The sequence below is a fragment of the Bombina bombina genome, chromosome 7 (genome assembly GCF_027579735.1).
Source record: "Bombina bombina isolate aBomBom1 chromosome 7, aBomBom1.pri, whole genome shotgun sequence".
Taxonomy (NCBI): domain Eukaryota; kingdom Metazoa; phylum Chordata; class Amphibia; order Anura; family Bombinatoridae; genus Bombina; species Bombina bombina.
This window is the reverse complement of record NC_069505.1, coordinates 577184516-577200969: the sequence shown is the minus strand read 5'-3', so window position 1 is coordinate 577200969 and position 16454 is coordinate 577184516. Positions and strand designations below refer to the sequence as shown.

Genomic DNA, 16454 nt, shown 5'->3' with positions numbered 1-16454 from the left:
AAGTGTGTGTAACAGGGAGAGATGTGAGTGCACACTGTAGTGACAAATAGAAGTATGTGTATTAATGACACATATAAGTGTGTAACAGTGAGAGATGTGAGTGCACACTGTAGTGACAAATAGAAGTGTGTGTATTAATGACACATATAAGTGTGTGTAACAGTGAGAGATGTGAGTGCACACTGTAGTGACAAATAGAAGTGTGTGTATTAATGACACATATAAGTGTGTGTAACAGTGAGAGATGTGAGTGCACATTGTAGTGACGAATAGAAGTGTGTTTATTAATGACACATATAAGTGTGTGTAACAGTGAGAGATGTGAGTGCACATTGTAGTGACAAATAGAAGTGTGTGTATTAATGACACATATAAGTGTGTTACAGGGAGAGATGTGAGTGCACACTGTAGTGACAAATAGAAGTGTGTGTATTAATGACACATATAAGTGTGTGTAACAGTGAGAGATGTGAGTGCACAGTGTAGTGACAAATAGAAGTGTGTGTATTAATGACACATATAAGTGTGTAACAGGGAGAGATGTGAGTGCACATTGTAGTGACAAATAGAAGTGTGTGTATTAATGACACATATAAGTGTGTGTAACAGGGAGAGATGTGAGTGCACACTGTAGTGGCAAATAGAAGTGTGTGTATTAATGACACATATAAGTGTGTGTAACAGTGAGAGATGTGAGTGCACAGTGTAGTGACAAATAGAAGTGTGTGTATTAATGACACATATAAGTGTGTAACAGGGAGAGATGTGAGTGCACATTGTAGTGACAAATAGAAGTGTGTGTATTAATGACACATATAAGTGTGTGTAACAGTGAGAGATGTGAGTGCACATTGTAGTGACAAATAGAAGTGTGTGTATTAATGACACATATAAGTGTGTAACAGGGAGAGATGTGAGTGCACACTGTAGTGACAAATAGAAGTGTGTGTATTAATGACACATATAAGTGTGTGTAACAGGGAGAGATGTGAGTGCACAGTGTAGTGACAAATAGAAGTGTGTGTATTAATGACACATATAAGTGTGTAACAGGGAGAGATGTGAGTGCACACTGTAGTGACAAATAGAAGTCTGTGTATTAATGACACATATAAGTGTGTAACAGTGAGAGATGTGAGTGCACATTGTAGTGACAAATAGAAGTGTGTGTATTAATGACACATATAAGTGTGTGTAACAGGGAGAGATGTGAGTGCACAGTGTAGTGACAAATAGAAGTGTGTGTATTAATGACACATATAAGTGTGTAACAGTGAGAGATGTGAGTGCACATTGTAGTGACAAATAGAAGTGTGTGTATTAATGACACATATAAGTGTGTGTATCAGGGAGAGATGTGAGTGCACACTGTAGTGACAAATAGAGGTGTGTATTAATGACACATATAAGTGTGTGTAACAGGGAGAGATGTGAGTGCACATTGTAGTGACAAATAGAGGTGTGTATTAATGACACATATAAGTGTGTGTAACAGTGAGAGATGTGAGTGCACAGTGTAGTGACAAATAGAAGTGTGTGTATTAATGACACATATAAGTGTGTAACAGGGAGAGATGTGAGTGCACATTGTAGTGACAAATAGAAGTGTGTGTATTAATGACACATATAAGTGTGTGTAACAGTGAGAGATGTGAGTGCACATTGTAGTGACAAATAGAAGTGTGTGTATTAATGACACATATAAGTGTGTAACAGGGAGAGATGTGAGTGCACACTGTAGTGACAAATAGAAGTGTGTGTATTAATGACACATATAAGTGTGTGTAACAGGGAGAGATGTGAGTGCACAGTGTAGTGACAAATAGAAGTGTGTGTATTAATGACACATATAAGTGTGTAACAGGGAGAGATGTGAGTGCACACTGTAGTGACAAATAGAAGTCTGTGTATTAATGACACATATAAGTGTGTAACAGTGAGAGATGTGAGTGCACATTGTAGTGACAAATAGAAGTGTGTGTATTAATGACACATATAAGTGTGTGTAACAGGGAGAGATGTGAGTGCACAGTGTAGTGACAAATAGAAGTGTGTGTATTAATGACACATATAAGTGTGTAACAGTGAGAGATGTGAGTGCACATTGTAGTGACAAATAGAAGTGTGTGTATTAATGACACATATAAGTGTGTGTATCAGGGAGAGATGTGAGTGCACACTGTAGTGACAAATAGAGGTGTGTATTAATGACACATATAAGTGTGTGTAACAGGGAGAGATGTGAGTGCACATTGTAGTGACAAATAGAAGTGTGTGTATTAATGACACATATAAGTGTGTGTAACAGGGAGAGATGTGAGTGCACACTGTAGTGGCAAATAGAAGTGTGTGTATTAATGACACATATAAGTGTGTGTAACAGTGAGAGATGTGAGTGCACAGTGTAGTGACAAATAGAAGTGTGTGTATTAATGACACATATAAGTGTGTAACAGAGAGATGTGAGTGCACACCGTAGTAACAAATAGAGGTGTGTGTATTAATGACACATATAAGTGTGTAACAGGGAGAGATGTGAGTGCACACTGTAGTGACAAATAGAAGTGTGTGTATTAATGACACATATAAGTGTGTGTAACAGGGAGAGATGTGAGTGCACACTGTAGTGACAAATAGAGGTGTGTGTATTAATGACACATATAAGTGTGTAACAGGGAGAGATGTGAGTGCACACTGTAGTGACAAATAGAAGTGTGTGTATTAATGACACATATAAGTGTGTGTAACAGTGAGAGATGTGAGTGCACACTGCATGAGTTACGGTGACAAACACATATGTGTGCTGTAGATACTGACAGACTCACCTCACCTTGCCCCGTACATAATATCCCTTAGGGTGTTTGCTGTCTCTCTCTGTGTCTGAGCTGTCACTTCCCCCTCACCGCCTCTCCTTCCGTTCGCCGTCTCTTCCTCTTTCTTCCTCTCCCCCTATCTTCGCTTCTCTTTCTCTCTACTGTCCATTATTCCTTCCTTCCTCTCCTTTGTAATCTCCCCACCCATCTCCATCAGTATCACTAAACTCACTTACTCCCCCTACCTACCTCTCTCTTGTCACCCACTCTCAACTTTTTTCGTCACCAACTTTTCACTCTCAATTTTCTCTCTCACCCTTAACCCTGCTACATTTTACACAATCACAAGTTCAAAGTTGATGCCATAATATATTAAAAACGTGATCTACTGGGTGACACAATTTTATCATTGCATAAATTCTTGCCTCTTAAATTGAGTACATTCCAATCAGTTTGAATTTGTACAGTATGTACCCTTAAAGGGACAGTAAAATCAAAATTAAACCTTCATGATTCAGATAGAGCTTGCAATTTTAAACAACTTTCCAATTTATTTCAATTAGCAAATTTGCTTTGTTCTCTTTTTATCCTTTGTTAAAGCATAGATCTTGATAGGTTGATAAACTTAGGCACATGCATGTGTCTTTAACAGTCTATGGCAGCAGTATTTTCAACATTCTTTAGCATTGCCATAAACAATGTTGCAAACACTACATCCAAATGGTTATAGACACGCCCACATTCCTGAACTCACCTAGCATTACTGTTCTACAAAGGATATCAAGAGAACTAAGCAAAATTGATAATAGAAATAAATGGGAAAGTTGTTTAAAATGTCGTGCTCTATCCAGTCAATTTAAGTTTCATTTTGACTTTACTGACCTTTTAAGTACGGAGTTTTTTTATTGATTTTTTTTTTTAAGTAATTTCAATGAAGAAGTAAATCTGCCGGCTGTGTTACCAAAACCATTTGAATTAAAGGGACATGAAATACAAAAATGTTCTTTCATGATTCAGATAGAGAATACAATTTTTAAACATATTTCTAATTTACTTCTATTATCTAATCTGTTTCATTCTCTTGGTATCATTTGTTGAAGAAGCAGCAATGCACTAATGGTTTCTAACTGAACACAAGGGTGAGCCAATCACAATCGATATATATATGCAGCCACCAATCAACAGCTAGAACCTAGGTTCTCTGCTGCTCCTGAGCTTGCCTAGATAAACCTTTCAGCAAAGGATAACAAGAGAAGGAAGCAAATTAAATGATAGAAGTAAATTGGAAAGTTGTTTAAAATTGTATTCTCTATCTGAATCGTGAAAGAAAAAATTGGGGTTTCATATCCCTTTAAGAAAGGCTATAGCAGTAAAAAAAAAGTATTAAAACACACACAATAAAAACTACAATAAACTGGCTTATCTGAGGAGATTTGAAGGGACAGTCTAGTCAAAAATAAACTTTTATCATCAATTTTGCTTTGTTCTCTTGGTATTCTTAGTTGAAAGCTAAACCTAGGTAGGCTCATATGCTAATTTCTAAGTCCTTGAAGGCTGCCTCTTCTCTGAATGCATTTTTTAAGTTTTTCAGACAGAGCTAGTTCATGTGTGCCATATAGATAACATTGTGCGCATGCCCCGGGAGTTACCTAGGAGTCAGCACTGATTGGCTAAAATACAAGTCTGTCAAAAGAACTGAGATAAGGGGGCAGTCTGCAGAGGCTTAGATACAAGGTAATTACAGAGGTAAAAAGTGTATTAATATAACTGTGTTGGTTATGCAAAGCTGGGGAATGGGTAATAAAGGGATTATCTATCTTTTTAAACGCTAACAAATTCTGGTGTAGACCGTCCCTTTAATTTTCCAAGGATTTTCCCAATTACCGAAGTAAAAGTTACATAGCCAAAACAAACGTAAATTATGACAGATAATTAAATCAGTACATTTTTTACTTAAAGGGACATGAACCCCACAATTGCCCATTCATGATAGATCATACAATTTTAAACAATTTTCCAATTCACTTCTATTACTTAATTTGCTTTGTTCACTTGGTATTCTTTGGCAAAAAAAAGCATACTTAGGTAGGCTCGGGAGCAGTGATGCCTTAATGGGAGCTAGCTGCTAATTGGTGCCTGTACCTATATGCCTTTTGATGTGTTCAGCTAGCTCCCAGTAGTACAGTGTTGCTCCTTTAACTAACGATATAAAGAGAATGAAGCAATTTTGATCATAGACATCAACTGGAAAATGTTTTAAAATTGTATGCGCTATCGGAATCATGACAGAAACATATGCGGTTTCCAGTCCCTTTAACCAATCATATTAATGTATGACGTGCAACTAAAGGGGGTTAAATGGACATTTTAGTGGGCAAATGACGTACTCTGTTAGATTCCTAATTTAACAAGTAGCATTTTACCTGAATACCTTATTTAACCTTTTAATGCCGTTATGCCGTTCTATTCCGTCATAATTACACTGGGCTTTAGAGCCGTTATGACGGAATAGAACGTCATAGCCAACGTCTGTCCTGAAGCCTTCTGAGCTTCCAGGATTTGATCGCGGTCTGGAGGGCATTCCTAGGGTTGTAGGGACGCCCCCCAGACGTGATCCAATAATTGAAATCTCGCGATCGCGTGCACGATCGCGTGGTTTCAATTTGTCTACATCGGAACAGTTGTTCCGATGTAGACACTTTAACCCAGTCGCAAAAGGGTTAAACCACTTCTATATCGCTCTCTATATATGTGTGTGTGTGAAGCCAGTGCTCTATGTGTTACTGGAAGAAATGTGTTATAACACTGACATATGTGTCACTAGCATGAAAAGTGTACACACTGGGGGTTAATGCAACAGTTAAAGGGACACTAAACCCAATTTTTTTTTCATTCATGATTCAGATAGAGCAGAAATTTTAAGTAACTTTCTAATTTACTCCTATTAGCAATTTTTTTCGTTCTCTTGGTATCTTTATTTGAAAAAACAGAAATGTAAGCTTAGGAGTTGGCCCATTTTTTATTTAGCACCCTAGCCCTTGCTGATTGGTGGCTACATTTAGGCAGCAATCAGCAAGCGCAACCCAGATGCTGAACCAAAATGGTCCGGCTCCTAAGCTTACATTCCTGCTCTTTAAATAAAGATAGCAAGAGAACGAAGAAAACATGATACTAGGAGTAAATTAGAAAGTTGCTTAAAATTGCTGTTCTATCTGAATGATTAAAGAAAAAATTTGGCTTTAGTATCCCTTTAAGTTAAAATTAAACACTCATGATTCAGACAGAGAGGTCCATTTATCAAGCTCCGAATGGAGAGCGTATTGCTCTCCGCATACAGCGATGTCTGTCGGACCTGATCCGCAGCGTCGGATCAGGTCCGACAGACATTTGATAATTCGGCCCCAGAGAATGCAATTTAAAACATTGCCATTTCAATGTACAAATATATTTCTGTTACCAAATTTGCTTCTTTCTCTTGGTATCGTTTGTTGAAGAGAGTAGCAACGCACTAGTCTAAGCTAACTATGCACATCAGGTGAGCCAATAGAAAGAAGTATATGTGTGCAGAAGGCAATCATCAGTTAGCTGAGGATATGTATATATGTTTTTCAACAAAGGATACTAAGAGAACGAAGCTAAATTGATTGTCACGTAAATTTTAAAGTTGTTTAACATTGCATGCTCTATCTGAATGATAACAATTACATTTTGACTTTACAGTTACCTAAATCAATGTTCTAAGCATTATTGGCACTAAAGAGTTAAACCATTGCTCCATGTATTAGTAGTACAAAAGGGTTAAACTGTTACTCTGTATTAATGGCACAAATGGGTTAAATGAATGTTCTATTTGTCACTGGAAGAAATAATTGTTCAAATGTGCAATTCCCTCCCCGGTGTTACTGACTTAAAGGGTCATGAAACCCAAAATATTTCTTTCATGATTCAGATAGAACATACAAATTTAAACAACATTCCAATTTACTTCTATTATCTAATTTGCTTCATTCTTTAGATATCCCTTGTTGAAGAAATAGCAATGCACATGGGTGAGCCAATAACAAGAGGTATCTATGTGCAGCAAACAATCAGCAGATACTGAGCATATCTAGATATGCTTTTCAACCAAGTATATCACGAGAATGAAGCAAATTAATTAACAGAAGTGAATTAGAAAACTTTAAAATAGCATGCTCTTTCTAAAGAATGAAAGAAAGGTTTTGGCTAGAATGTCCCTTTAAACTACTGCTGTATGTGTTATAGGTAAAAATGGATTCAAAGGGTGTTTTTAGCCCTGTGTAAACTAGATCTGAGTTAAGAGCAGCAGTATTTAGGGAGGGCAAGACTGAGCAGCCAGTCGGGCAAATAGTCTGTCCCCTGACAGTGGTGTTGCCCGATTGGGGGAGGCACTGAAACCACCTGCATTATATAGTGCCCCTCTTTGTGCCCTCCCTCGTCCTCCTGAAGCTGCCCCTGGCTCATTGCCACAGATGGTTAAATGAGCACTGCTGGCAGCTGAGCTGTGCTATCATTGTGACTGTGAGGGAGTTGGAGGCAGCAGGCAGTCACATTTTAGTATTGTGAATAGGACCACACACACAGCTAGTGCCTATACCTACTCAACCACTCCAGTCCTATGTAAAATGGGTCAGCTAACTCAGCTACAGCACTGTCAGCTTTACAAGGGGTGAGCTAGTGCAGGGCTGACAGCTTTACGAGTGGTTGTGAGCTGAGGTGAGCTAGTGCAGGGCTGACAGCTTTACAAGGGGTTGTGAGCTGAGGTGAGCTAGTGCAGGGTTACAGCTTTACTAGTGGTTGTGAGCTGAGGTGAGCTAGGGCAGCACTAACAGCTTTACAAGGGGTTGTGAGCTGAGTGAGCTAGTACAGGGTTACAGCTTTGCTAGTGGTTGTGAGCTGAGGTGAGCTAGTGCAGGGCTGACAGCTTCACTAGTGGTTGTGAGCTGAGGTGAGCTAGTGCAGGGTTACAGCTTTGCTAGTGGTTGTGAGCTGAGGTGAGCTAGTGCAGGGCTGACAGCTTCACTAGTGGTTGTGAGCTGAGGTGAGCTAGTGCAGGGTTACAGCTTTGCTAGTGGTTGTGAGCTGAGGTGAGCTAGTGAAGGGCTGACAGCTTCACTAGTGGTTGTAAGTTGAGGTGAGCTAGTGCAGGGCTGACAGCTTTACTAGTGGTTGTCAGTTGAGGTGAGCTAGAGCAGGGCTGACAGCTTTACTAGTGGTTGTGAGCTGAGGTGAGCTAGTGCAGGGCTGACAGCTTTACAAGGGGTTGTGAGCTGAGGTGAGCTAGTGCAGCACTAACAGCTTTACTAGTGGTTGTGAGCTGAGGTGAGCTAGTGCAGCACTAACAGCTTTACTAGTGGTTGCGAGCTGAGGTGAGCTAGTGCAGCACTAACAGCTTTACTAGTGATTGTGAGCTGAGGTGAGCTAGTGCAGGGCTGACAGCTTCACTAGTGGTTGTGAGCTGAGGTGAGCTAGTGCAGCACTAACAGCTTTACAAGGGGTTGTGAGCTGAGGTGAGCTAGTGCAGGGCTCACAGCTTCACTAGTGGTTGTGAGCTGAGTTGAGTTAGTGCAGGGCTAACAGCTTTACAAGGGGTTGTGAGCTGAGGTGAGCTAGCGCAGCACTAACAGCTTTACTAGTGGTTGTGAGCTGAGGTGAGCTAGTGCTGCACTAACAGCTTTACAAGGGGTTGTGAGCTGAGGTGAGCTAGCGCAGCACTAACAGCTTTACTAGTGGTTGTGAGCTGAGGTGAGCTAGTGCTGCACTAACAGCTTTACTAGTGGTTGTGAGTTGAGGTGAGCTAGTGCAGGGCTGACAGCTTCACTAGTGGTTGTGAGTTGAGGTGAGCTAGTGCAGGGCTGACAGCTTTACTAGTGGTTGTGAGCTGAGGTGAGCTAGTGCAACACTAACAGCTTCACTAGTGGTTGTGAGCTGAGGTGAGCTAGTACAGGGCTGACAGCTTTACAAGGGGTTGTGAGCTGAGGTGAGCTAGTGCAGGGCTGACAGCTTTACAAGGGGTTGTGAGCTGAGGTGAGCTAGCGCAGCACTAACAGCTTTACTAGTGGTTGTGAGCTGAGGTGAGCTAGTGCAGCACTAACAGCTTTACTAGTGGTTGTGAGCTGAGGTGAGCTAGTGCAGCACTAACAGCTTTACTAGTGGTTGTGATCTGAGGTGAGCTAGTGCAGGGCGTACAGCTTTGCTAGTGGTTGTGAGCTGAGGTGAGCTAGTACAGGGCTGACAGCTTTACTAGTGGTTGTGAGCTGAGGTTAACTAGTGCAGGGCTGACAGCTTCACTAGTGGTTGTGAGCTGAGGTGAGCTAGTGCAGGGCTGACAGCTTTACTAGTGGTTGTGAGCTGAGGTGAGCTAATGCAGGGCTAACAGCTTCACTAGTGGTTGTGAGCTAGTGCAGCACTAACAGCTTTACAAGGGGTTGTGAGCTGAGGTGAGCTAGTGCAGAGTTACAGCTTTGCTAGTGGTTATGAGCTGAGGTGAGCTAGTGCAGGGTTACAGCTTTGCTAGTGGTTATGAGCTGAGGTGAGCTAGTGCAGGGCGTACAGCTTTGCTAGTGGTTGTGAGCTGAGGTGAGCTAGTACAGGGCTGACAGCTTTACTAGTGGTTGTGAGCTGAGGTTAACTAGTGCAGAGCTGACAGCTTTACAAGTGGTTGTGAGCTGAGGTAAGCTAGTGCAGGGGTGACAGCTTTACTAGTGGTTGTGAGCTGAGGTGAGTTAGAGCAGGGGTGACAGCTTCACTAGTGGTTGTGAGTTGAGGTGAGCTAGTGCAGGGCTGACAGCTTTACTAGTGGTTGTGAGCTGAGGTGAGCTAGAGCAGGGGTGACAGCTTCACTAGTGGTTGTGAGTTGAGGTAAGCTAGTGCAGGGCTGACAGCTTTACTAGTGGTTGTGAGCTGAGGTGAGCTAGTGCAGGGCTGACAGCTTCACTAGTGGTTGTGAGCTGAGGTGACATAGTGCAGGGCTGACAGCTTCACTAGTGGTTGTGAGCTGAGGTGAGCTAGTGCAGGGCTGACAGCTTTACTAGTGGTTGTGAGCTGAGGTGAGCGAGTGCAGGGCTGTCAGCTTTACTAGTGGTTGTGAGCTAAGGTGAGCTAGTGCAGGGCTGACAACTTTACTAATGGTTGTGAGCTGAGGTGAGCTAGTGCAGGGCTGACAGCTTCACTAGTGGTTGTGAGCTAAGGTGAGCTAGTGCAGGGCTGACAGCTTTACTAGTGGTTGTGAGCTGAGGTGAGCTAGTGCAGGGCTGACAGCTTTACTAGTGGTTGTGAGCTAAGGTGAGCTAGTGCAGTGTGTACAGCTTTGCCATTGGTTGTGAGCTAAGGTGAGCTAGTGCAGGGCGTACAGCTTTACTAGTGGTTGTGAGCTAAGGTGAGCTAGTGCAGGGCGTATAGCTTTACTAGTGGTTGTGAGCTAAGGTGAGCTAGTGCAGGGCGTACAGCTTTACTAGTGGTTGTGAGCTAAGGTGAGCTAGTGCAGGGCGTACAGCTTTACTAGTGGTTGTGATCTAAGGTGAGCTAGTGCAGAGCGTACAGCTTTACTAGTGGTTGTGAGCTAAGGTGAGCTAGTGAAGGGCGTACAGCTTTGCTAGTGGTTGTGAGCTGAGGTGAGCTAGTGCAGGTTGTATAGATTTGCTAGTGTTTGTGAGCTGAGGTGAGCTAGTGCAGGGTGTACAGCTTTGCTAGTGGTTGTGAGCTATCATGATTCAGTGTGTACAATTGAAAATAATATAGATTTTAGTTTACCATTTATTACAGCAAACACCTTGTAGTCCCAACATGCTGTTTACTAGAATGTCCCTTTAAGATAAATTGGTTGATACAGTCAAAAGCCTTAAGTATTTGAAAAATTACGTTTACAATTAATACTTTGTTCAGTAGAACTAGTTCTCTACACTACAGGTTGGACAAAATATACAGTAACTAATACAATATCTATAATGTTAACTATTAACCACTAGGTGGCAGTATACTCATTGCTACAGAATGGAGCATCCTGGGAATTGACAACATATGTATTATTAATATTTATATAATAAAGAGCTGATCTGTTCATAATTACAATGGCTGTTAAATTATATGGAGGTGATAGTTATGATTCTATCCATAAAATGCTTTGTGCAAATTTACACATGCAGAAATTAAACTGCAACTCACACATATACACAAACTAACACACAAATACATATGCATACAACACACCCATAAACACACACATGTACTTACAGAACACACATATACACATACACATGCACACACATATATGTTCATACAGAACACATATATACTCCCACATACAGACTTATGAACATATACATACAGAACACACATAAACACACATGTACATAGAGAACACACATATACAAACACACATACACACACATGTACATACAAAACATACATAAATATACAGACAACACATATACACACATATGCAAACACATGTACATACAGAACACACATGCACTTACATACACAAACAAATTCATATACATATAGAACACACATACATGAACACACACACACATACAGACAACACATATACACACACGCACAAATAAAAACACATGTACATACAGAACACAAATGAACATACATACACAGTGCACATATTCACATACATATAGAACACACATACATGAACACACACACATACAGACAACACATGCACACAAATAAACACACATGTACATACAGAACACACATATACTCACATATACACAGATGCACACAAATAAACACACATGTACATACAGAACACACATATACTCACATATACACAGATGCACACAAATAAACACACATGTACATACAGAACACACATATACTCACCTATACACAGATGCACACAAATAAACACACATGAACATACAGAACACACATACACTCACATATACACGGATGCAGACAAATAAACACACAAGTACATGCAAAACACACATACACTCACATATACACAGATGCACACAAATAAACACACATGTACATACAGAACACACATATACACGGATGCAGACAAATAAACACACAAGTACATGCAAAACACACATACACTCACATATACACAGATGCACACAAATAAACACACATGTACATACAGAACACACATATACTCACCTATACACAGATGCACACAAATAAACACGCATGTACATACAGAACACACATATACTCACCTATACACAGATGCACACAAATAAACACACATGTACATACAGAACACACATATACTCACCTATACACAGATGCACACAAATAAACACATGTACATACAGAACACACATATACTCACCTATACACAGATGCACACAAATAAACACACATGTACATACAGAACACACATATACTCACCTATATATGGATGCACACAAATAAACACACATGTACATACAGAACACACATATACTCACCTATACACGGATGCACACAAATAAACACACATGTACATACAGAACACACATATACTCACCTATACACAGATGCACACAAATAAACACACATGTACATACAGAACACACATATACTCACATATACACAGATGCACACAAATAAACACACATGTATATACAGAACACATATATACTCACCTATACACATATGCACACAAATAAACACACATGTACATACAGAACACACATATACTCACCTATACACAGATGCACACAAATAAACACACATGTACATACAGAACACACATATACTCACCTATGCACAGATGCACACAAATAAACACACATGTACATACAGAACACACATATACTCACCTATACACAGATGCACACAAATAAACACACATGTACATACAGAACACACATATACTCACCTATACATGAATGCACACAAATAAACACACATGTACATACAGAACACACATATACTCTCATATACACAGATGCACACAAATAAACACACATGTACATACAGAACACACATATACTCACCTATACACTGATGCACACAAATAAACACACATGTACATACAGAACACACATATACTCACCTATACACTGATGCACACAAATAAACACACATGTACATACAGAACACACATATACTCACAAATACACAGTTGCACACAAATAAACACACATGTACATACAGAACACACATATACTCTCATATACACAGATGCACACAAATAAACACACATGTACATACAGAACACACATATACTCACCTATACACTGATGCACACAAATAAACACACATGTATATACAGAACACATATATACTCACCTATACACGGATGCACACAAATAAACACACATGTACATACAGAACACACATATACTCACCTATACACTGATGCACACAAATAAACACACATTTATATACAGAACACACATATACTCTCATATACACAGATGCACACAAATAAACACACATGTACATACAGAACACACATATACTCACCTATACACGGATGCACACAAATAAACACACATGTACATACAGAACACACATATACTCACAAATACACAGATGCACACAAATAAACACACATGTACATACAGAACACACATATACTCACATATACACGGATGCAGACAAATAAACACACAAGTACATACAGAACACACATATACTCACCTATACACAGATGCACACAAATAAACACACATGTACATACAGAACACACATATACTCACCTATACACGGATGCACACAAATAAACACACATGTACATACAGAACACACATATACTCACATATACACGGATGCAGACAAATAAACACACAAGTACATACAGAACACACATATACTCACCTATACACAGATGCACACAAATAAACACACATGTACATACAGAACACACATACACTCACATATACACAGATGCACACAAATAAACAAACAAGTACATACAGAACACACATATACTCACATATACACGGATGCAGACAAATAAACACACATGTATATATAGAACACACATATACTCACCTATACACAGATGCACACAAATAAACACACATGTACATATAGAACACACATATACTCACATATACACAGATGCACACAAATAAACACACATGTACATATAGAACACACATATACTCACATATACACAGATGCACACAAATAAACACACATGTACATATAGAACACACATATACTCACCTATACACAGATGCACACAAATAAACACACGTACATATAGAACACACATATACTCACATATACACAGATGCACACAAATAAACACACATGTACATACAGAACACACATATACTCACCTATACACGGATGCACACAAATATAAAAACACACATTAGCCTAGATTACAAGTCTAGCGAAACTGATTACACGTGCCACATTATTTTTTGATCAGCCTTGCATAAACAATAACACATAATTGAGTATTAAAAGTTATAAAAATGTGCAGTCTTTTTATATTTACACTTTTTGAGTTACCAGCTCCTACTGAGCATGTCCAAGAATTCACAGACTGTACGTATATGCATTTATGATTGGTTAATGGCTGTCACATGATACAGAAGGAGTGGAAATGTGTCAGAATTTTTTTTACTGAATGAGTTTTTATATTTATTTTATTCCAGTCATAATTTACTAAATGAGTACTGAGTTTTAATATTTATTTTATTTATTAAATGATTTTTACAAACATATAGTAACATGCCTCTAAACACACAAGTGCAGTCATAATTTACTGAATGAGTATTTCGTTTTTTATATTAATTTTATTTATGAAGGGAATTTTACATACATGGTAACATGCCTCTAAACACACAAGTGCAGTCATAATTTACTGAATGAGTATTTTGTTTTTTATATTTATTAAAGGATTTTTACAAACAATGATATACAACGTGTTTTATATAGTGACATCACTAATTATAAGGTAAATCTTTAAAAGCATATGCATGACTTAAAGGGACAGTCAATACTAAAATTGTTATTGTTTAAAAAGATAGACAACGCCGTAACAACCCATTCCCCAGCTTTGCACAACCAACATTGTTATATTAATATACTATATAACATTTAAAACTCTAAATGTCTGCCTGTTTCTAAGCCACTACATACAGCCTCTTATTGCATGCTTTTTTATTTGCTTTTCACAACAGGAGACTGCTAGTTCATGTGGGCCATATAGACAACTTTGTGTTCACGCCCGTGGAGTTATGTAAGAATCAGCACAACACAACATTGGCTAAAATGCAAGTCTATAGCTAATAACTAAAAGGTCATGTGATCAGGGGGGCTGTCAGAAGATGCTTAGATACAAGGTAATCACAGATGTAAAAAGTATATTATTATAACTGTGTTGGATATGCAAAACTGGGAAATGGGTAATAAAGGGATTATCTATCTTTTAAAATAATAAAAATTCTATTGTAGACTGTCCCTTAAAAAAAAAAAAAACTTAAAGAACAAACAAAGTAAAAAAGAGATAACGAAACGGTAGGTATTTTACAACAAATAAAGGCACATCAATGCTATAGGCCAAACGTATATACTGTATGTGTAAATATCTACAATATCGCCTATACAAGTAAAGAGCATTATTCCGTAAAGGTTAAAATATAGGAGCTCAGATTCTGGAGGCTACAAGTAATCAAGCGTTAAGAGGGGAATACATTAATATAGTCCTACCATAGGAGCCTCATAGATTCATAATCGGACCATGCTGTGTTGTATCATCTAATGGTATCTTTCAGAGGAACTACACTGAGTTTTTAATGACTTAGTGTCTACATCTTACACGTTTTAATAAGACTCATTATGTTCTTAAAACTATCTAAAGCTTTCAAGTTTATTTATACAAAATATTCTGTGAAATCCTAAAAAAAATGTTGCTTGCATCAATAAATATTGGGAGGGTAACGTCCCCTGGTTTTGAAACCATTTTTATTTAAACTAGAGCTGCAGGGAATACCGGTTCCCTGTGCTAAATATTACTTACATTTTGGAGAGGAATTACATGAAGCAGAAATCATTTGGGGTAAGATGTCTGTGTCTTTTGTACCAGTAAATGAGGGAGGTGTATGTTAGGGTTTGCAGCAAAGACCCTAGTAATGAGGCATAGCTCAGTGAAAGACAGAGCTATATGTCATATCAATATGCAGCAGAGGAAAAAGAGGTGACAGGATTTCCTAAGGTGACAGGAAGGGTGGTCAGGAGTATGTATGAATGTGTGTGTGTGTGTATGAATGTATGTGTGTGTATGTGTGTGTATGAATGTGTGTGTGTATGTGTGTGTATGAATGTGTGTGTGTATGTGTGTGTATGAATGTATATGTGTGTATGTGTGTGTATGAATGTGTGTGTGTATGTGTATGTATGAATGTGTGTGTATGAATGTGTGTGTGTATGAATGTGTGTGTGTGTGTGTATGAATGTGTTTGTGTGTGTGTATGAATGTGTTTGTGTGTGTATGAATGTGTTTGTGTGTGTGTATGAATGTGTTTGTGTGTGTGTATGAATGTGTTTGTGTGTGTGTATGAATGTGTTTGTGTGTGTGTATGAATGTGTGTGTATGAATGTGTGTGTATGTGTGTGTATGTGTGTGTATGAATGTGTGTGTGTATGTGTGTGTATGAATGTGTTTGTTTGTGTGTGTATGAATGTGTGTGTATGAATGTGTTTGTGTGT

At 38.9% G+C, this 16454-nt stretch overlaps 1 protein-coding gene across 6 annotated transcripts in view; it reads right to left on the bottom strand.

The window, feature by feature from the left end:
- The window catches only part of GPSM3 (G protein signaling modulator 3), a 114707-nt gene extending 98836 nt beyond the window's left edge, over positions 1–15871 (bottom strand). For 3 of the 6 annotated variants that reach the window (XM_053722008.1, XM_053722012.1, XM_053722009.1), the window contains exon 1: positions 2826–3096. The gene's annotated coding sequence lies outside the window, so the exon portion shown is untranslated. Of the gene's footprint in view, positions 1–2825; positions 3097–15765 lie in introns of those variants that run through there. The other 3 variants (XM_053722010.1, XM_053722013.1, XM_053722011.1) reach the window with 2 other exon arrangements.
- Between the last annotated feature and the right edge of the window lie 583 nt (positions 15872–16454).